At 38.5% G+C, this 21,131-nt stretch overlaps 2 non-coding genes and 1 pseudogene across 2 annotated transcripts; 1 reads left to right on the top strand and 2 right to left on the bottom strand.

The window, feature by feature from the left end:
* Positions 1–727: 727 nt before the first annotated feature.
* LOC124993877 (U6 spliceosomal RNA) lies at positions 728–834 on the bottom strand. The gene has a single exon (XR_007110391.1). It is a non-coding gene; the product is annotated as a U6 spliceosomal RNA (small nuclear RNA).
* A 2,378-nt stretch (positions 835–3,212) lies between these two features.
* On the top strand, positions 3,213–3,319 carry LOC124993874 (U6 spliceosomal RNA). Its single transcript, XR_007110388.1, has one exon. It is a non-coding gene; the product is annotated as a U6 spliceosomal RNA (small nuclear RNA).
* A 14,369-nt stretch (positions 3,320–17,688) lies between these two features.
* LOC124993606 (mRNA turnover protein 4 homolog) lies at positions 17,689–18,630 on the bottom strand (annotated as a pseudogene).
* Between the last annotated feature and the right edge of the window lie 2,501 nt (positions 18,631–21,131).

Raw genomic sequence — 21,131 nt, 5'->3', positions numbered from 1 at the left:
ACAAACACTTTATATTTTCATATTGTTATTTAACTTTTTATGTGCTTAGTTTTGTCAAATATTGTGTATATCGGTCAGGATAGGTTAATTATGCTGCAGTAACAAACAACTCCAAAAATCTCAGTGTCTTACTACAAAAGCAGAAATATTTTTTTCTCACTTATATTTCATGTTGGCTGCAGGTTAACTGTGAATCAGATTCATGCTCTTTACTTTTTACTAGGTTGGTTTTTACTAGGTTGGAGGCTCAACCTCAATGTGGGACTTGCTATTCATTTGGCAGGGAGAAATGAGCACTAGTGGAATCATATGATGACTCTTAAAGATTTTGTTTGGTAATGTCCATCACTCCCACTTTTTTTTTTTCCCCAAATCAAGTTACATGTTCAAGTCTGATGTCAGTGGGTAAGTATGATTTTTTTCACACAGAGTAACAGTGAATCATTGGCAACAGTAATAAAATCACCTCAACTCCAAATTCCTGTGGATATGCGTATTTTGTTTTTATGAATGTTTCCTCTTTGTGAAACTAAATGGATTTTATAGGGCAAAATTATGAAATAGCATTATTTTTCTCATAATTTTTCAAATCTGCCTTAATATTATTCATTTCTCCAACTCTAGATATTATCCAGAGCAGACCTTAAAGCTTTTCTTATAATTTTGAGGAATTATCTCATACTCACCTTCAGGACTTAATTCTACTTGATCAAAACTAAATGTTTTTAAAAATATGGAACGCTTCACGATTTTGCATGTCATCCGTGCACAGGGGCCATGCTAATCTTCTCTGTATTGTTCCAATTTTAGTATATGTGCTGCCGAAGCGAGCACATCAAAACTAAAAATTTAATCTCTCAGTCAGTTCAAAGTTCCTTCTCTCTCCCATAACTCTCAGACCTAAGTTTGACTTCTGCAGTGGAAAATTCGCTTTGGTTCTTTTGTTCTACCTCTTCCCCAGGCACTCTAACTGATACCATGTAGGAGACAGCCTTCTTTCTATCAAGTGCAAAGTGGCTGGTTCCTTCTCTCATGGGGCACTTGTATGGGTTATTGAACTCCCTGCTAGAGCCTCCCACTACATTATTCCCTGATGCAGGCAAGCACCCCACAACTCTTTCCCATTTCCTATCTCTGGCTTTACATCCCAGGACCACTCTATCTTAGGGCCATCTTGTCAGCCAGCCCTCTACATGGAAGATGCTTTGAGACAAAGCATGCTAACTACTGCAGTGTCCACTCTAGGCTGCGAGAAATCCTCATGCTACTACCCCATGGGGTCTCGAAATCTCTGGCTATTCCCACTATGGTCTTCACTTCTCACTCTGTTGGTGTCAGGGGAAGCTCTGATCAACCCTGCGCTTAGACTTACCCAGGTTCAAGTCAGTCTCTGGGTCCTCCAATCTCCTGGAGAGGCATAGCAAAGCTCTCAGAAATGGTCTCTACAGCTCCCCATCTCCTGTAAGGAGTGGGTTGGATAGGAAGATTTCAACACGTAGTGCTCCAATAACTGTTGCCAAAGTGATTCTTACCTTCAATATTCCTTATCTATAGGCTGGAAGTTAGAGATGGACTGAAATCCACAGTGTGTTTTATACCTTTTAGCAGGTCCCAAATGCTGAATCAGAATGATTTTTTGCTTACAAATTTAGGGAAATAGACTAAACTAAGACAAATAAAATCATGTCCTGTATATTCAGAATATATATTTTCTTCCACTGATTTATTTTTACATGTCTGTCCTGAGTGGGAGATACAATGTTAGGCCTGAGAAGGTGACATATACTTATTTTTATAAAACTTTACCTCTTTCTTATATCTGAGATAGGTGCATTTAAAACTTCACCAATATAAGAAAGTACAAACCTGTGAAGAAGTAAACAATACTAGAAAGTCCAGAATTATGATTAAGAGGAAAGAATGAGATTACAGTATCAAAGGAAAGTTGTTATGAAAACTTCACTGTCTCCCTCATTCCTGGAAACTGGCTGTGAGAAAGTGGGGGAAAGTATACTTAGGCAGATCTAGGAGTTCAGAATTCAAAGCCATTCCCCAGTTTCCTTCAACTTAGCTGTGTCTATTATTAATCTTACAAGCAAAAGAAAGCCATTGAAAGCCTCAGAAGCCATATTGTACATTTTGACTGTCAGGCAATGAAAAATAGATCCAACGAGTTTGGTTTGTGATTCATTCCACAGTTTAAAGTCACTGCCCTTTAATTTAGTCATTTTAATGCAACCATGCAGGCTTGCATCCTTGCATACTGAGCCAACCCACCATGAAGTCTGAAGCCTGTGCCCAGGGCTGCTTGCTGGCACAAGATAACACTGGGCGCTGTGACATCATACGCTCATCAGTGTTAATTATAAGGGTCTAAGAATAGAAACAAACAACAAAAAATCTAAAATGTTCCTAATTCACCAGTAGTGAACAAAAGGCAGGCCAAGGCTGGGTATGAAAGAAGCTCCTTTTGTTGGCAAGAAAGCTGTTGAGATATTGGTCAGCTAATGATGACCAGAGTATTTTAAAAGGATATGTATTTGATTCTAGAATTTTTTCCCAACATTTTATTATGAAAATTTCCAAATACACAGAAAGTTGATAAAAATTTTAGTGATCATGCATGTATTCACTTTCCAGATCCTATTAACATTTTGCCATACCTGCTTTATTAAATATCTGCTCATCTGTTTATCTTTCTGTCCACCCATCAAATCCATCTTTTTAAAAGATGTGCTTTAAGTAAGTGGCAGTCATCAATACACTTTATTTCTAAGTATTTCAGCCTGCCTATTAATGATTAGAGCTAAAATATTTGCTCATGAATTTGGGGGGTAAAATTTACATACAGTGAAATGCACAAATCTTGAATGCACCGTTTGACAAGTCTTACCAAATGCATGTACCTGAAACATTGAGCTTTAAGTTCTGATCAAAATGACTATATTTTATTTGAGGACAAAGTATGCCACCTCATCAGTAGATTTTACTGAAGTTCAGGGATTTTGTTTTTCTCTTTTCAAAAGCAGAATTTCAAAGGCCACCTGAAGGATAAACTGGAGGCTACCATCACTTGGTCAATTATCCCCTTCATTCATGAAATGAATATTGCAGCAATAGAAAGCTGAAAATTGATGAAGAGGATGATGCTGTTCATACAGCAACCAAAATATAAAAGTAGCTCAGAAGGAGTTTATAAGATACATGTGACAGTGCTAGCTTTGGCAGCACATATACTAAAATTGGAACGATACAGAGAAGATTATCATGGCCCCTGCGCAAGGATGACACACAAATTCGTGAAGCATTCCATATTTTTTAATGGGGGAAGGAAGGACTGTATAAAGGGAAAAGAGGGGTGGGAGGGGTGGGGGGAAGGGAAAAAATAACAGAATGAATCAAACAACATTACCCTATGTAAATTTATGATTACACAAATGGTATGCCTTTACTCCATGTACAAACAGAGAAACAACATGTATTCCATTTGTTTACAATAAAAAAAAAGATACATGTGACATAAATAAAGGAAACCATAAATCTTTACTGAAATGTAAAAGGAAGTTTTAATATTATGAAAAAATACTATATTCCTTAAAGGAAAGATTAAATGTGGCAATGTCAGTTTTCTCTGACTTAAGACCATTCCAATATCAATAAAATACATACCAGTAGGACTTTGTCTCTAAAATATGACAATTATGAAATTTATGACAGAAAAATTAAATGTAGAACAATGAGGGGACCTAAACTCTATTTAATAAGTACATGTGCTTAGAATAAAGAGGTGGTGTTTCTTGGAGTAAAGAGGTAATAATGGTGAGAAGAGACCAGATTCTGGACATCTTTTATTTTTATTTTTTAAATCTTTTTGTGGTGCTGGGGATCAAACCCAAGACCTTGCACATGCTAGGCAAATGCTCAACCACTGAGTTACACCCCCAGCCCTGGACATCTTCAAGGTAGATAAAACAGTTTGATGATGAATTGACTGTAAAGGGTGGGAAAAAATAAAGAACTTAAGGTGACACCATGATTTTGACCTGTGCTATTTACTGAGATGTGAAAAGTTGAGGGCTTAGGAGAATGAAATCATGATTTCAATTATATATGTACTGTTTTAGATGCCCATAAATGTCCAGGAGAATATCTGAAGTAGACAATTGAACATTTGGGTCTGAAGTTCAGAGGAGCTATGAGGCTTAGGTGAGAGTTATAAGATCAGATCACCTACAAAATAACCTTGAGGAAAGAAAAGATGTGGGCTGAGAGTGTGATTGACAAAGAGAGGTGTTGTCAATTCCCCTTTAATGAAGGACTGAAGACCTAGCTACAGGGAGGGTAGCCTCTAGCTACAGCAGGCTGCCTCCAGCTCTTTGCTCCTTTAGGACCTTATCGGAATCAAAGTCTTCTCATTCAAGGTCCTGCCCAGGCAGCCTAAATTCAGTGACTGAGCAAGGATTGGGTGTTTTTTAAAGTCTAGGTATTTTCTTCCTGTTGTGGGACAACTGTGACCAGTAACATTTGTTCCAAAGTAACCAACTGGATAGACCAAAGCTTTGCTGGGACTCCATGGGAGTTTGCCTGCTTTCTCCCTCTTTCTTTCATCAGTATTCACCTCTAAGATACACCTTGTATTCCAAACTTTGTCTTAGCCTCTGCTTCCAGAGAACTAAACATATAACAGAAAGATTAAGGACAAACCAGCAAGGAGACAGAGATAAGAGACCTTTGAAGCAGGAGGATAACTAAGAAAAAGGGGTGTCTTAGAAGCCAAGAGATCTTCAAATGTTTACTCCCTGAAGCTTACAACATCAGAGATTTAGTGATGACCCTCAGAATCTGTTCTCATCTTCTTTCTCAGTTTTGAAGTGAGTTTGGAAAAATGTCAAGTATCAGTTTTAGAACTCTCAGATTTTTTCACATTTTAAAAACTGATGTATGATTGACAAATATTGTACATATTTAAGATGTTCACATAATATTTTGATATACACATACATTCCAAAATGAATCCCTCAATTAATGATTCTATCATTTCACATTATATATTTTAAAGTATTTTAGAATAAAGATTTCTCTTAACAAAATTCAAATGTACAATTCATTATAATTAACTACAGCAACCATACCATACATTATTAGATCTCAAGAACTTATACATTTGCAACTTTAAGTTTGTACCTACTGATCAATATCCCCCCGCATTTCCCCTACCCCCCACCCCATGGAGACCACCATTCCACTGTTTCTATGAATTTGACATTCTGAGGTTCAACATACTGTATAAGTAAGATTATGCAGTATTTATCTTTCTGTGTCTGGTTTATTTCACTTTGCATTATGTCCCTGTGTTCATTCATTTTTGTCACAATTAAGCAGGAGGATTTCCTTCTTTATAGATCAATTGTTTTCTTGATTTCTTTTTTGGATAGTTCCTTGTTAGTATACAGAAACACTACTGATTTTTGTATGCTGGTCTTGCATTCTGCAACTTTGATGAATTTGTGTTAGTTCTAACAGGTTTTTGGTGAAATCTTTATAGTTTTCTGTACCCAAGATCACGTCATCTGCAAAGAGAGATGATTTTACTTATTCCCTAAATTGGATGTTTTTTACTTATTTTTCTTGCCTAATTACTATGGCTAGAATTTTCAGAACCTTGATGAATAAATGTGACAAGAGTGAGCATCCTTGTCTAGTTCCTTGTCTAGTTTAATACAGACAAGTGGAAAGCATGTATTGAATGTTTATTGTAAGCTTGTCATACGTGGACTTTATTATGTTGAGGTAGATTCCTTATATACCTAATTTATTGAGAGTTTTAATCATGAAAGGATGTAACTATTTGGATGATCATATGATTTTTTGTTGTCCATTTCATTAATGTGATGTATCATTTTATTGCTTTGTATATTTTGAACCATTCTTGCATCTCAGGGCAATGATAATCATAATGTGTGATCACAACGTGTGATCCTCTTAATGTGCTGCTGAATTCAGTTTGCTAGTACTTTGTTGAGAAATTTTTTAATCAATGCACATCAGGAATAATGGCCTTTAGTTTTCTTTTCTTATAGTGTCTGTCTGGTTTTTGTATTGGGGTAAGACAGGTCTCATAAAATAAATTGAGATTTACTTCTCTTCAATTTTTGGAAGGGTGTCAGGGTATTAGTATTCTTCTTCAAGTACTTGATAGAATTGACCAATGAAGCTGTGAGGTCCTGGGCTTTTATTTGTGGAAAGAATTTTGATTACTGATTCAATCTTCTTACTCATTGACCTATTCAGATTTCTATTTCCTCATAATTCAGTTTTATTAAAAATATGTAGCTGATGTATTAAACATAAAATTGTACATTTTAGTAAGATAACATGTAAAGTTTTGATATATGTATACATTGTGCCTGTTCAAATCAGGTTAAATCTGTCCATCTCCTTAAACATTTATCATTTATTTATGGTGAAAACTTCAAAAATTCTTTGTCCCAATTTTTTTGAAATACACAGTACATTACATTATCTATCATCACCCCACTGTGCAATACCACACCAGAACTTCTTACTGGTATTTAATTGTGACTTAGTATTCACTGACTAACCTTTCTCCATCTTCCCCACTTCTTTCCCCGGCTTCTGGTAACCACCATTTTACTCTCAACTTTTATGAGATCAACTTTGTTGGCTTCCACATATGAGATGATTCACTCTTAGTAGGTTTTATGTTTCTAAAAATTTTTAACTTTCTCCTAGATTATCCAATTTATTGGTGCATCATTGTTCATTCTGGTCTCTTATGATCCTTTTGTATCTCCCTGGTATGCGTTGTAATGTCTCCCCTTTCATTTCCAATTTTATTTATTTGAGTCTTGTCTTTTTTTCTTAATTAGTTAAATAGTTGCCAATTTTATCTTTTCCAAAAACCAATTCTAATTTCATTAGTCTTTTCTGTTGTTTTTATGTTCTCAATTTCGTTTATTTCTGCTCTGATCTTTGTTGTTTTCTTCCTTCTGCTAACTTTGGGCTTAGTTTGTTCTCTTTTTCTAGTCTCTCAAGGTAAAAATTGGGTTATTAAGGGTATTTCTTTTTTTAATGTGTTTATTGATATAACCTTCCCTCCTAGAATTGATTTTGCTTCATCCTATAAGTTTTGCTATATTGTTTCCATCTCTCTCTCTCTCTCCTCCCCCTCCACACACTAAGGATTGAATGCAGAGCCCTGCACATTCTAAACACATGTTCTATCACTGAATTAATTATATATCCAACCACTCAAAATATTTTGATTTTCCTTTTGAAAAGGGAAAGTTTGCTCTGGAGCATGGTGTTTAATTTTCCTATGTTTGTGAGTTTCCAGTTTTCTTCCTGTCATTGATTTCTTTTTCTTGCTATTATGATTGGAAAAGATCTCATTACTATTTTTATCTCTTAAATATGCTAAGGCTTATTTTGTTAGAATAACACGATCTATTCTGGAGACATAAACTTGAAAGGAATGTATAATCTTCTGCCATGGGATGGAATTTTTCTGCATGTCTGTTAGTTCTTCTGGTTTCAACTAGAGTCCAAGTCTGATGTGTTTCTGTCTGGATGATCTATTCATTGTTGAAAGTGAAATATCCAAGTCCCTACTATTATTGTACTGCTATCTATTTCTCTTCAATTCTGTTAATATTAGCTTTGAAATTTTTGTTGCTCTGATTTTGGTACATAACCAACGTCTGATGTTGTTATGTAATTTTGATGAATTGACCCCTTTATCATTATATAATGAACTTCTTTGTTTCTTGTTACAGTTTTTGATGTTACATCTGTTTGATATAAAATTAACTACCTCTGATCCCTTTTTTATTTCAATTTTCATGAAATACTTTTTTCCATGCCTTCAGTTGCAACCTATATGTGTTATTAAAGTTAAAGTGAGTTTCTTATATGCAGTACATACTTACGTCTTGTTCTTTAATCCATTTATCCATTTCATGTCTTTTGGTTGGAGAACACAGTCCATTTGCATTTTAAGTGATTATTGTTAGGTAAGGATGTAATATTGGCATTTTTGTTGATTGTTTTTCTGGTTATTTTTTGTTTCCTTTTTTCTTTTCTTCTCCTTTTTCTGTCTTCCATTGTGATTTCATAATTTCTTATAATGGTATGCTTTGATTCCTTTCTCTTTATGTCTTAGATATCTGCTTTAGGGTTTTCTTTCAAGAATTTAAACTTTAGTTTTATTTATTTGTGTGTGTGTGTGTATTTTAAATGTGATACTGAGGATTGAACCCAATGCCTCACACATGCCAGGCAAGTGCTCTACCACTGAGCTACAACCCCAGCCCTCTACTGTAGGTTTTTGCTTTATGGTAACCATGAAAGCTTACAGAAAATATCTCACAGTTACTATAGTCAATTTTAAGCTGATAATAGCTTCAATTACACACAAAAGCTTCATACTTTAACCTCTCTCCCACAAATTTCATGTTTTCTGATGTCACAATTTACTTCATTTAATATTGTGAATCCCTTAAAATATTTCAGCTCAACTTAATCTCTATAAATTTTTGTCTAGAGTTAAAAACAATTTATATATCATTATGGTTTTAGAGCATTCTGAATTTGACTATACATTACTTTTACAAGTGAATTTTATATTTTCATGTTTTTATATAACTATCAGTGTCCTTTCATTTCAGTTTAAAGAAATCCCTTTAGCATTTCTTATAAGGTTGAGCTAGTGGTGATGAATTCCCTCAGTTTTTGTCTGTCTAATAAAAATACACCTCTCCTTTATTTATGAAGGATAGATTTATTGTATAAAATGTTCTTGCTTTGCTATTTTTCTTTGAGCACTTTGAATACATCACCCCATTCTCTCCTGGTCTTCAAGGTTACAACTGAAAAATCCACTGGTAGCATTATGAGAGATCCCATATATGTGATGAGTTGCTTTTGCTGCTTCTGAAATTTTCTATTTGTCTTTTGATGATTTAATTATAATGTCGTCTGGTGAAGTTCTCTTTGGGTTGTTCTTGTGTGGGAACTTCTGAGCTTCATGAATCTGATGTCCATATCTCTCCCAAGAGTTGGGGAGTTTTCTGCTATTATTTGTTTAAATAAGTTTGCTTCCCTTTTCTCTCTCTTCTTTTAGGGACTCACATAATTCATTAATTGTTTTGCTCAATGGTGTCCCGTAAGTTCTATGCATTTTCTTTACTCTTTCCTTCTTTTTTCTTCTTTCTCCTAAGACTGGATGCTTTCAAAAGACCTGTCTTTGAGTTCACAAATTCTTTCTTCTGCTCGATTAAGTCTACTTTTGAAGTTCTCTGTTGCATTGTTTATTTAATTCATTTTTTCTTCATCTCTAGGTTTTCTGTTGGTTCCATTTTATGCTTTCCATCTCATTGTTGAATTTTTCATTTTGTTTATGTGTTAATTTCCCAATTTTTTTAGTTGTCCATCTCTGTTCTCTTGTATTTCACTGGTATTTCTCCCCCCGCATAAGAGATAAAGAGATGCATAGGGTGAAGGATGTGGGGGTGGGGGAGTAGAGTTTCCAGCCCTCTCTGGGTTGCTGTCCTCTGCTCTCTGGGGAACTGCTATGTTCACATACCCTGGAAGTTCTCTGAACATAAAAGTTTTGTTTTTTTTTTTTTTAAGTACTAGGGATTGAAGCCTTGGGGTGCTCTACCACCAAACTACCTCCCCAGTCCTTTTTAATTTTTTATCTTGAGACAGAGTCTTGCTAAATTGCCCAGCCTGGCCTCAATCTTGCAATTCTCCTGCCTCAGCCTTCAGGAGCTGGGATTATAGGTATGTGACACTGCGCCTAACTCTTGTTTTCCTCCCTTGAGGGTATGGGACAGGATCCCTCTGGAATGAGGATTTTTTTTTTTTTTCTTGAAAAAGATCAATGAGATTGATCAACCGTTTTTTTTTTTTTTCATTTTTTTATTATTTATTTATTTATTTTATTATTGTACACAAATGGGATACATGTTGTTTCTCTATTTGTACATGGCATAAAGGCATACCATTTGTGTAATCATAAATTTACATAGGGTAATGTTTGATTCATTCTGTTATTTTTTCCCTTCCCCCACCTCTCCCACCCCTCTTTTCCCTCTATACAGTCCTTCCTTCCTCCATTCTTGCCCCCCTCCCTAAACCTAACTCTAACCCTAACACTAACTCTTCCCACCCCCCATTATGTGTCCTCATCCACTTATTAACGATATCATTCTTCCTTTGGTTTTTGAGATTGGCTTATCTCACTTAGCATGATATTCTCCAGTTTCATCCATTTGCCTGCAAATGACATAATTTTATCATTCTTTATGGCAGAGTAATATTCCATTGTATATATATACACCACAGTTTCTTTATCCATTCATAAATTGAAGGACATCTAGGTTGGTTCCACAATCTGGCTATTGTGAACTGAGCAGCTATGAACATTGATGTGGCTGTATCTCTGTAATATGCTGATTTTAAATCCTTTGGGTATAGGCCAAGGAGTGGGATAGCTGGGTCAAATGGTGGTTCCATTCCAAGTTTTCTAAGGAGTCTCCACACTGCTTTCCAGAGTGGCTGCACTAATTTGCAGCCCCACCAGCAATGTATGAGTGTACCTTTCTCCCCACATCCTCGCCAACACTGTTGTTGCTTGTATTCTTGATAATCACCATTCTAATTGGGGTGAGATGGAATCTTAGGGTGGTTTTGATTTGCATTTCTCTTATTACTAGAGATGTTGAACATTTTTCCATATGTTTGTTGATTGCTTGTAGATCTTCTTCTGTGAAGTGTCTATTCATTTCCTTAGCCCATTTGTCAACTGGATTATTTGCATTCTTGGTGTAGAGTTTTTTGAGTTCTTTATAGATTCTGGAGATTAGTGCTCTATCTGAAGTATGATTGGCAAAGATTTTCTCCCACTCTGTAGGCTCTTTCTTCGCATTGCTGATAGTTTCCTTTGCTGAGAGAAAGCGTTTTAGTTTGAATCTATCCCAGTTATTGATTCTTGCTTTTATTTCTTGTGCTATGGGAGTCCTGTTGAGGAAGTCTGGTCCTAAGCCGACATGTTGAAGCTCTGGACCTACTTTTTCTTCTATAAGATGCAAGGTCTCTGGTCTGATTCCGAGGTCCTTGATCCATTTTGAGTTTAGTTTCGTGCATGGTGAGAGGTATGGGTTTAGTTTCATTCTGTTGCATATGGATTTCCAATTCTCCCAGCACCATTTGTTGAAGAGGCTATCTTTTCTCCATTGCATATTTTTGGCCCCTTTGTCTAGTATGAGAAAATTGTATTTATTTGGGTTTGTGTCCGTGTCCTCTATTCTGTACCATTGATCCACCTTTCTATTTTGGTACCAATACCATGCCGTTTTTGTTACTATTGCTTTGTAGTAGAGTTGAAGATCTGGTATTGCGATACCCTCTGCTTCACTCTTTCTGCCAAGGATAGCTTTAGCTATTCTGGGTTTTTTATTCTTCCAGATGAATTTCATAATTGCTTGCTCTATTTCTGTAAGGTACATCATTGGGATTTTAATTGGAATTGCATTGAATCTGTATAGCACTTTTGGTAGTATGGCCATTTTGACAATATTAATTCTTCCTATCCAAGAACATGGGAGATCTTTCCATCTTCTAAGGTTTTCTTGAATTTCTTTCTTTAGTGTTCTGTAGTTCTCATTGTAGAGGTCTTTCACCTCTTTTGTGAGATTGATTCCCAAGTATTTTATTTTTTTTGATGCTATTGTGAATGGGGTAGTTTTCCTAATTTCTCTTTCTGAAGATTCATCGCTTGTGTATAAAAATGCCTTAGATTTATGTGCATTGATCTTATATCCTGCTACTTTACTGAATTCACTTATGAGATCTAACAGCTTTCTGGTGGAATTTCCTGGTTCCTCTAAGTATACAATCATATCATCAGCAAATAGGGATAGTTTGAGTTCTTCTTTTCCTATTCGTATCCCTTTAATTTCTTTGGTCTGTCTAATTGCTCTGACTAGAGTTTCAAGAACGATATTGAATAGAAGTGGTGAAAGAGGGCATCCCTGCCTTGTTCCAGTTTTTAAAGGGAATGCTTTCAGTTTTTCACCATTTAGAATAATATTAGCCATGGGCTTAGCGTAGATGGCCTTTACAATGTTAAGGAATGTTCCCACTATCCCTATTTTTTCTAGTGTTTTGAGCATGAAGGGATGCTGTATTTTATTAAATGCTTTTTCTGCATCTATCGAAATAATCATGTGATTCTTGACTTTAAGTCTATTGATATGGTGAATGACATTTATTGATTTCCTGATGTTGAACCAACCTTGCATCCCTGGGATGAAACCCACTTGATCATGGTGCACTATCTTTTTAATATGTTTTTGTATGCGATTTGCTAAAATTTTTTTGAGAATTTTTGCGTCGATGTTCATTAAGGATATTGGTCTGAAATTTTCTTTCCTCGATGTGTCTCTGTCTGGTTTAGGTATCAGGGTAATATTGGCTTCATAGAATGAGTTTGGGAGGGTTCCCTCCTCTTCTATTTTATGGAATACTTTGAGAAGTATTGGAATGAGCTCTTCTTTAAAAGTTTTGTAGAACTCGGCTGAGAACCCATCTGGTCCTGGAGTTTTCCTTGTTGGTAGGCTTTTGATGACTTCTTCTATTTCATTACTTGAAATTGGTCTATTTAAATTGTGTATGTCCTCCTCGTTCAGTTTAGGCAATTCATATGTCTCTAGAAACCTTTGATGTCTTCGAAATTTTCTATTTTGTTGGAGTATAGATTTTCAAAATAGCTTCTAATTATGTTTTGTATTTCAGTCGTGTCTGTTGTGATATTTCCTTGTTCATTCCGAATTTTAGTGATTTGGGTTTTCTCTCGTCTTCTCTTTGTTAGTGTGGCTAAAGGTTTATCAATTTTGTTTATTTTTTCGAAGAACCAACTATTTATTTTGTCAATTTTTTGTATTGTTTCTTTTGTTTCAATTTCGTTGATTTCAGCTCTGAGTTTGACTATTTCCTGTCTTCTACTACTTTTGGTATTGGTCTGTTCTTCTTTTTCTAGGGCTTTGAGCTGTAGTGTTAGGTCGTTTATTTTTTGAGTTTTACTTCTTTTATTAAATGCGCTCCATGAAATAAATCTTCCTCTAAGTACTGCTTTCATAGTGTCCCAGAGATTTTGATATGATGTTTCTTTGTTCTCGTTTACCTCTAAGAATTTTTTAATTTCCTTCCTAATATCTTTTGTTATCCATTCCTCATATAATAGCATATTGTTTAATCTCCAGGTATTGGAGTAGTTTCTGTTTTTTACTCTTTCATTTATTTCTAACTTCAATCCATTATGATCTGATAGAATACAAGGTAGTGTCTCTATCTTCTTGTATTTGCTGACATTAGCTTTGTGGCATAATATATGGTCTATTTTAGAGAAGGATCCATGTGCTGCTGAGAAGAAAGTGTAATCGCTCTTGGTGGGACGGTATATTCTATAAATGTCTGTTAAGTCTAAATTATTGATTGTGTTATTGAGATCTATGGTTTCTTTGTTCAATTTTTGTTTGGAAGATCTGTCCAGTGGTGAGAGAGGCATGTTAAAATCACCTAGTATTATTGTGTTATGGTCTATTTGGTTTCTAAAATTGAGAAGGATTTGTTTAACATACATGGATGAGCCACTGTTTGGGGCATAGATGTTTATGATTGTTATATCTTGCTGATTTATGCTTCCCTTAAGCAGTATGAAATGTCCTTCCTTATCCCTTCTGACTGACATTGGCTTGAAGTCCACATTATCTGCAATGAGGATGGATACTCCAGCTTTTTTGCTGAGTCCATGTGCATAGTATGTTTTTCCCCATCCTTTCACCTTTAGTCTATGGGTATCTCTTTCTATGAGGTGAGTCTCTTGCAGGCAACATATTGTTGGATCTTTCTTTTTAATCCAATCTGCCAGTCTATGTCTTTTGATTGATGAATTCAGGCCATTAACATTCAGGGTTATTATTGAGATATGATTTGTATTCCCGGTCATTTGGTTCATATTTAAATATTTATTTATTTATTTATTTTTTGACACATCTTGGTTCCTCCTTTATTTGACAGTTCCTTTAGGATAATTCCTCCCTTTGCTGATTTGCTTCTTTGTTTTTTATTTCTTCCTCATGAAATATTTTGCCGAGAATGTTCTGTAATGCTGGCTTTCTTTTTGCAAATTCTTTTAGCTTTTGTTTATCATGGAAAGATTTTATTTCATCGTCAAATTTGAAGGTAAGCTTTGCTGGGTATAAGATTCTTGGTTGGCATCCATTTTCTTTCAGAGCTTGAAAAATGTTGTTCCAGGCCCTTCTAGCTTTTAGGGTCTGGATTGAAAAATCTGCTGATATCCGTATTGGTTTCCCCCTGAATGTAATTTGGTTCTTTTCTCTCACAGCCTTTAAAATTCTGTCTTATTTTGTATGTTAGGTATTTTCGTTATAATGTGCCTTGGTGTGGGTCTGTTGTAATTTTGTGTATTTGGAGTCCTATAAGCCTCTTGAACTTGATTTTCCATTTCATTCTTCAGATTTGGGAAATTTTCTGATATTATTTCTTCAAATAGATTGTTCATTCCTTTGGTTTGTTTCTCTAAGCCTTCCTCAATCCCAATAATTCTCAAATTTGGTCTTTTCATGATATCCCATAGTTCTTGCAGATTCTGTTCATGATTTCTTACCATCTTCTCTGTTTGTTCAACTTTGCTTTCGATGTTAAATATTTTGTCTTCAATATCTGAAGTTCTGTCTTCCAGGTGTTCTATCCTATTGGTTATGCTTTCTATGGAGTTCTTAATTTGGTTTATTGTTTCCTTCATTTCAAGGATTTCTGTTTGGTTTTTTTCAATATCTCTAACTCTTTATTGAAATGATCTTTTGCTTCCTGAATTTGCTCTTTTAACTGTCGATTGGTGCTATCATTCAATGCCTGCATTTGCTCTTTCATCTCATCGTTTGCTTCTCTGATCATTTTAATTATGTATATTCTGAACTCCCTTTCTGTCATTTCTTCTGCCATGCTGTCGTTGGATTCTATTGATGTAACATCTAGATTTGTTTGGGGCATTTTCTCCCCTTGTTTTCTCATATTGTTCAGGAATCAGTGGGTCATTAAGATATTGCAGATTTCCTCTATCGACTTATAATGTCCCTGAAGATTGCTAGTATATCCCCTCTTATCCTTCAGTAGCCTGAAGTCTTGGAGGAAGTTGATAATGCGGAGCTCCACGAAGAAGCTGCCTCTCTAGGGTGGTGACCCTCAGGTGGCGTATATTCCCTGCTAGTGGTCAGAGGTGTCTCCACTTGTTGACCAATGGTCATCCAACGGGGAACTAGGCTGTGGGCTGAGGCAAGGCCTATTTGTGCCTGTGTCTCTGGTTTAACTGTTCCTGTGGGAAAACCTCTCCTGGTAGGGAAGACTCACTCAGTGGGAACATCTCGCTGGTCAGTTCCCCTCCTAGAGGTTCCCCTCAATCTACAACTACCGCCTGGGCTGGGCCGTCTTCCTCTGCAATGTTCCCAGGGGCCCGGACCTACCTCCTGGGCCTGGGAGCCTCACCCTCCGCAGGCGAGTCTCCTTAGGCTGCCTCTCCCAGATAATCTGCCCGCAGTCCTGGAAACTTCGCTCCACCCCTAGGCATGTCTAGGTGCGGCTCTTCCAGCAAGAAGCCACCTAGCTCCTGGGACCCTACTCTGCACCTAATCGCCTGGCTATGCGGCCCTTCCTCTGAGCCGCCACCTGGAGCCCTGTACAATAGCTCCGATACCCAGAGACCCGCCACACACCTCCTCCTCTGGACAGCCGCCCGGTTTCCGACGCAGTCACTAGGACCCCAAGCAATTCACTTCGCGTCTCCTCCTCCCGCCAACCGCCCGTAGCCCTAGGCAGTCACTCCGAGTCCAAGTGACCCGCCCTGTTCCTCCTCCTCCTCCTCGGGGTAGCCCCCCGGGTGTTCAGGGGCGGTGGCTCCGAGACCAAGTGACCCACCGCGCTCCTCCTCCAGGCAGGCCACCAGTGTTCAGGAGCGGTCGCTTTGAGTGCAATCAACTCACCACTCGCCTCCTCCTCTGGCAACCGCCTGTGGCTCTGATGCAGTCACTCCTAGACCAAGCAACCCACCACGCTTCTCCTCTTCCTCCGGGCAACCCCCCGGGTGTTCAGAAGCGGTTGTTCTGAGTCCAAACAGCTCGCGATGCAGCTCCTCCTCTGGCAACTGCCTGTGGCTCTGATGCAGTCACTCCTAGACCAAACGACCCGCCACGCTTCTCCTCTCCTCTGATGCAGTCACTCCTAGACCAAGTGACCCGCCGCGCTTCTCCTCTCCTCCGGACAACCCCCCAGTGTTCAGAAGTGATTACTCTGAGTCTAAACAGCTCACCACGCAGCTCCTCCTCAGGCAGCCACCCGGAGCCCCAGTGGTTGCTCCGAGTCCAAGCGCTGTGCTGAGCCGCCTCCTCTACGATGATCCCAGTTGTCGGTGTTTACCACTCCAGCGGGGGGAGGGGTGTCTCGCTGAGCAACTCCACTTCACAAATTCCCTGCGTTCCGGGGCTACCGCCCCATCCGGGACGCCTCCCCAATGGGAGAGACTCACCCAGCGGCTTTGAGTTGGTCCCAAGTCTCTCAATATCTCCTCTTTTGAATCCTGCGTCCTGGAGCAATGTGAAATGCAGCCGCCCTCTAGGCTGCCATCTTGAAACTCTGGAATGAGGATCTTAAAACTTACTATTCCAACAGGTAGGTCAGAGAATTTCTTTTTCTTTGTGATGCTGGGAGTTGATTCCAAGACCTCAAGTATGCTACTGCTAGGCAAGCACTTTACCACTGACCTACACACTCAAGCTCCAGAGAATACCTTTATGGCCATCTAAAGGCAGAAGAAGATTAAAGGAGAAGCCATAAAGAGTACATATGTATAGATGATGTTTATGATGATATATATATATGTATACATGATGTTTATGATGATACGATGATCATATATATCATATCACACAGATGTTGCACGAAACAGATGTTCTCTCATTTGGTGCTTTTACTAAATACCTGCATATGAAACAATACACAAAAAATCTACCATGGTAGCCACCAGGTATAAAACCTCAAGGATGTGGTAAAATGCTAAACACTTGCTCCCACCTCCAGGAGAGGCTTTAGTCTCATCTTAAAGTCCCTGGCTTCTTGGCATCCACCAGTAGGCCCTGGTTTGGGGAGTGTATATGCAGGGCTGGGAAGGGCCACCAGTGTGCCTAATTTTCTTCAGCAGATCTCTATTCCAAGCAAAGGGTATCAGGGCTGGAAAGGAGGAGAAAATCCAGCTTTGGAGGTTGCTCTCAGCTATCCCCAGAACTGCAAAGCTGCACTGACATTGTGGCCCCACAGGAGACAAAGCTGTACTGGCTGACTAGGTCAACAGGAATTCTGGGGATCCAGAGGCATATACCCAAAGTCCTTTTTTCTAAGTCTCTGGCTGTCTGCAGGGTGACAGCTAAAGACCAAGTTTTATTCTTTATGGAACAGGTCAGTTCTCATCACCCACACTTGTCTTCATCAACAGCAAAAATAACTGCTCCCTCCAGAGGGGCAATAGTAATTCTGCATGATCTGACAGAGACCCAGAAAGTGCTAGAAGGCTTTCAGTCCTGAGCCCCTGAGTCAGTGGTCCTCGTTGTCCTCTGATTCTTCTAAGAACTCAGATGCACTTTCTGGCAAGTCATCTCCCATCTGTTGGAATCTTCCAGACTGTGCATCCCACATGTATTTGATGGTCACATTGAATTTGGCCACCTCATATTCAACAAAAAGCTTCAGGACATGGGTCTGCTCCTGGGTCAGCACATCACCCTCCTTGCTCACCTCTCAGTCAGAAAGCAGGGTCACCACACCTCTCTTATAGGTAGTGGGCAATTGCGTCTCCATGGAGAGGGGGAACTGCTCCAGGGGCCCTGGCTCCAGGCTCGCTCATGGTGAAAGTTGCTTTGTTGTCAGCTCGGACAAAGTCCGCTTCCATGTATTTTATGAACCACTTATTCACCTCCTCCTTTGTGTGGTTGATAAAAAGGAGACCAAATTCACCCCTCAACTTCTTGATGACCTGGTGCAGGTTGTCTTTGTACTCAGCAGATGGGCTTCGACCCAAGGCCACCATCATTATCTTGTTTTAGCCAAGGAACATCTGGCTGTTTCCAGGCATTCCTGATGTCCTTCAGCTTGCTGTTCTCATGTTGGTCACAGAGAAAATGAAGAGGTACTTGTATGTGTCCACACGTTTCCGAAGCTCTTCTTTCAGGTGCTGTTTCAGTTCCAAGCCGTTCTGGGTGGTTTTGTTAAAGAAACCTTCTTGTCGCCCTTGGATTTCAGATCTCGCTGAAGCCACGTGCTGCGGACAGTGGTGTGGCCTGATAGGAGGCAGCTCCAGGCCTCGGTGATGTCCCTCCGGGGCTGCCCTCGGGTGCGCCGGACCCAATCTGCCCTACGATTCGCCTCTTCCTCTTTACAGGGATTTCTTAAAATAAGTATTTTAAAATTTCTTTTCAGACAATTTGCCTCTAGTTCTTTGGAATTGGTGAAATTATTGCTTCCCTTTGGTGGTGCCATGTTTCTTTATCTTTTCACGTATCTGGAGGCCTTGCTTTGGCGTTTACACATTTGAGGAGCAGCATTTTCATTTCTTAACTGGCTTCCGTGGGGAAAGACCTGTGAGTGGGCGGGAAGGCACTGGCTGGGTGAAATGTGGCAGCGATGGTTGGAGGGAGGATGCAGCAGCATAGTCTCCATGCAGCTTGCTCCTCGGTTAAAGTATCAGCAAAGACAACCAGGGAACCTAGCAGCCTAGATTGCTAGGTTTCTGCAGTGGCAATGCTGGTAGCTGCAAAGATCGTTGGGGATGTTGGTAGCGAAGGCTGTTGGTGTCCTCCTGTCCTACTTTTCCTTGTAGGGGGCATGTCCAGGCTGAAAGGATACCTTCCTGGCATGGAATCTCAAAGGCAGTCATAGGGCTGCTGGGTTCTAGGTTGAAGGCACTTAGAGTGACTTCACAAGCAGGGTCCTGGGCACAAGAACAAGTGAAGCAAATTGAAGCCTGGATCCTGGGACACGGACAGGCTTGCTATACTGTTGATGCCTGCATTTTAAGTGTGTGTGTGTGTGTGTGTGTGTGTGCTGATGACCCATATAACTGGGTGTCTAGAAACCAGCTTCTAAGGCTCATAAGAATAGGGAACAGAAAAAACTCAGGCTTCAGTGGGTGGGGCATAGCACCGCAGCAACTCTGACCTTGAGGATGATGCAATGCTACAGCAGCTCAGGCCACGTTGTGGGGACACAGTTGTGTTTCCTTCTCCAAAGGGAGCATAATGACTTGGACTCTGGGCTGCTCCATTTGCTGAGTTTTGCATCACTGAAGACTTTGGAGGTCTTTGGTGGCAAAGGCTGCAGATGTTGCAGGGTTACCAAGAACTGCTGGGGGTCCCCTGATCTCTTTTCCCTGCAGATGGAAACCCCTCAGAGGGATATTTCTCAGGGTTCCTAGCAACCCTGGACTGAAGGATAGGAACCCAAGTAAATGTTTCCTACACTTTTCTATGTGACCATCATCAATTTTTGTGAGTTTCTGCTACTTCTTTATTGCACTCAGAGCTCCCAGAGCTATTTTTTATTGTATTTGGTTGTTTATTCATTATTCTTGTTATTTCTGTGAGGGAGATAAATGTTGGGACCAGTTAGCCCTCAATCTTTCTGGTGTTACTCCAGAATTCTTTCTAAAATAAAGAAGACATTTCACAGTTTGCCTTAAAACTTTAAATATGGTGATATTAACTAAGTTCTGGTCAATGGTATTATCCATAACTGCTTCAGGAAATAGATCTGGATACATCTTAAAGACCTTACTAGAAAACTTCCTTTAAAAAATCATCTGGGAGTATTTTTCCCCTCACTGTTCCCTCCTTGCTGTGGCTTGGAACATGCCTGAGCAGAAGGTTTTTGTCAATCCTGAGGTCCAGATGTTGAGCACTTCTATACCACCTCTTGAGTGCTTCCATATGAAATTTTACAAGAAAGAAAAAAAACTACTGTTATGATTTTTGTGTCTATCATTCTTGGGCCAACCTAATCTTAAGTGATAAAACTATGATAACCTTTATTCTCTTATTGATCACTCCCTCCTTCTGGCTTTCCTGTTCTTTGTTTATGCCTCTATAATAACACTTTCAATAATATATTGTTACATGCCTCAGTAGGTGCTCTGAGTTTGTTAAAATCTGTGAATGGTTATCAATCCTTTAATGTAGATCTTTATTCTTTTATGTATTCTTGTAAATTTAAAATTTCTTATCCTTCCAATCAGAAGGAAATTTTTTGAAATTTATTTTAATTTTTTTATTTGTTCTTTTTAGATATACATGACAGTAGAGTGTATTTTGACATATTATACATACATGAGCTATAATTTATTCTAATTAGGATCCCATTCTTATGGTTGTACATGATAAAACTTTTTAAAATTCAGCTTTGTAAAATTTCCATTTGGTTTTCCTTTATATCCTGCATTTCTTTGCTGAGAAGTTCTGGTTTTTATTTGTTTCAAGAGTGTTCACCCTTCCTTACTTTTTAGAGAAATTTTGTAATAGCTTTCTTAAAGACTTTGTCAGAGAGGTCTAATGTATGGGTCATTTTAGTTTGACATTCATTGTGTTTTCATATGAGAGTTGAGACTTCACTTGTTCTTCCAATGCTGAATTATTTTGGATTGTACTTTGACATTTTGAATATTATAAGGCTCTAGGCCTTTTTGAAATCTTGCAGAGAGTGTTCATATTTTATGTTTAAGCAGGCAACTGATCTGACTGGGTTCAGGTTGCAAATTTTGACTATACTTTTGTGTTTGGGACTCCCTTGAGTTGAGACTAGGGAGTACTAGAGGGAAGGGTAAAAAAAAGGAAAGTCATCACCAGTTCAACAGTAATTCAAATTCTGATCTTTTTCTCCAATCCATCTGCTATATTTATTTTTCAGAGTTCTAAAATAGTTTTTCCATGCATTCTGTCTAGGTTTTATAGTTGCAGTCAGTGGGTGAAACAGATTGAATTATGCTTACT

This window comes from Sciurus carolinensis, chromosome 9 (genome assembly GCF_902686445.1).
Source record: "Sciurus carolinensis chromosome 9, mSciCar1.2, whole genome shotgun sequence".
Lineage (NCBI taxonomy): Eukaryota > Metazoa > Chordata > Mammalia > Rodentia > Sciuridae > Sciurus > Sciurus carolinensis.
This window is presented reverse-complemented; position numbering and strand designations above follow the sequence as displayed.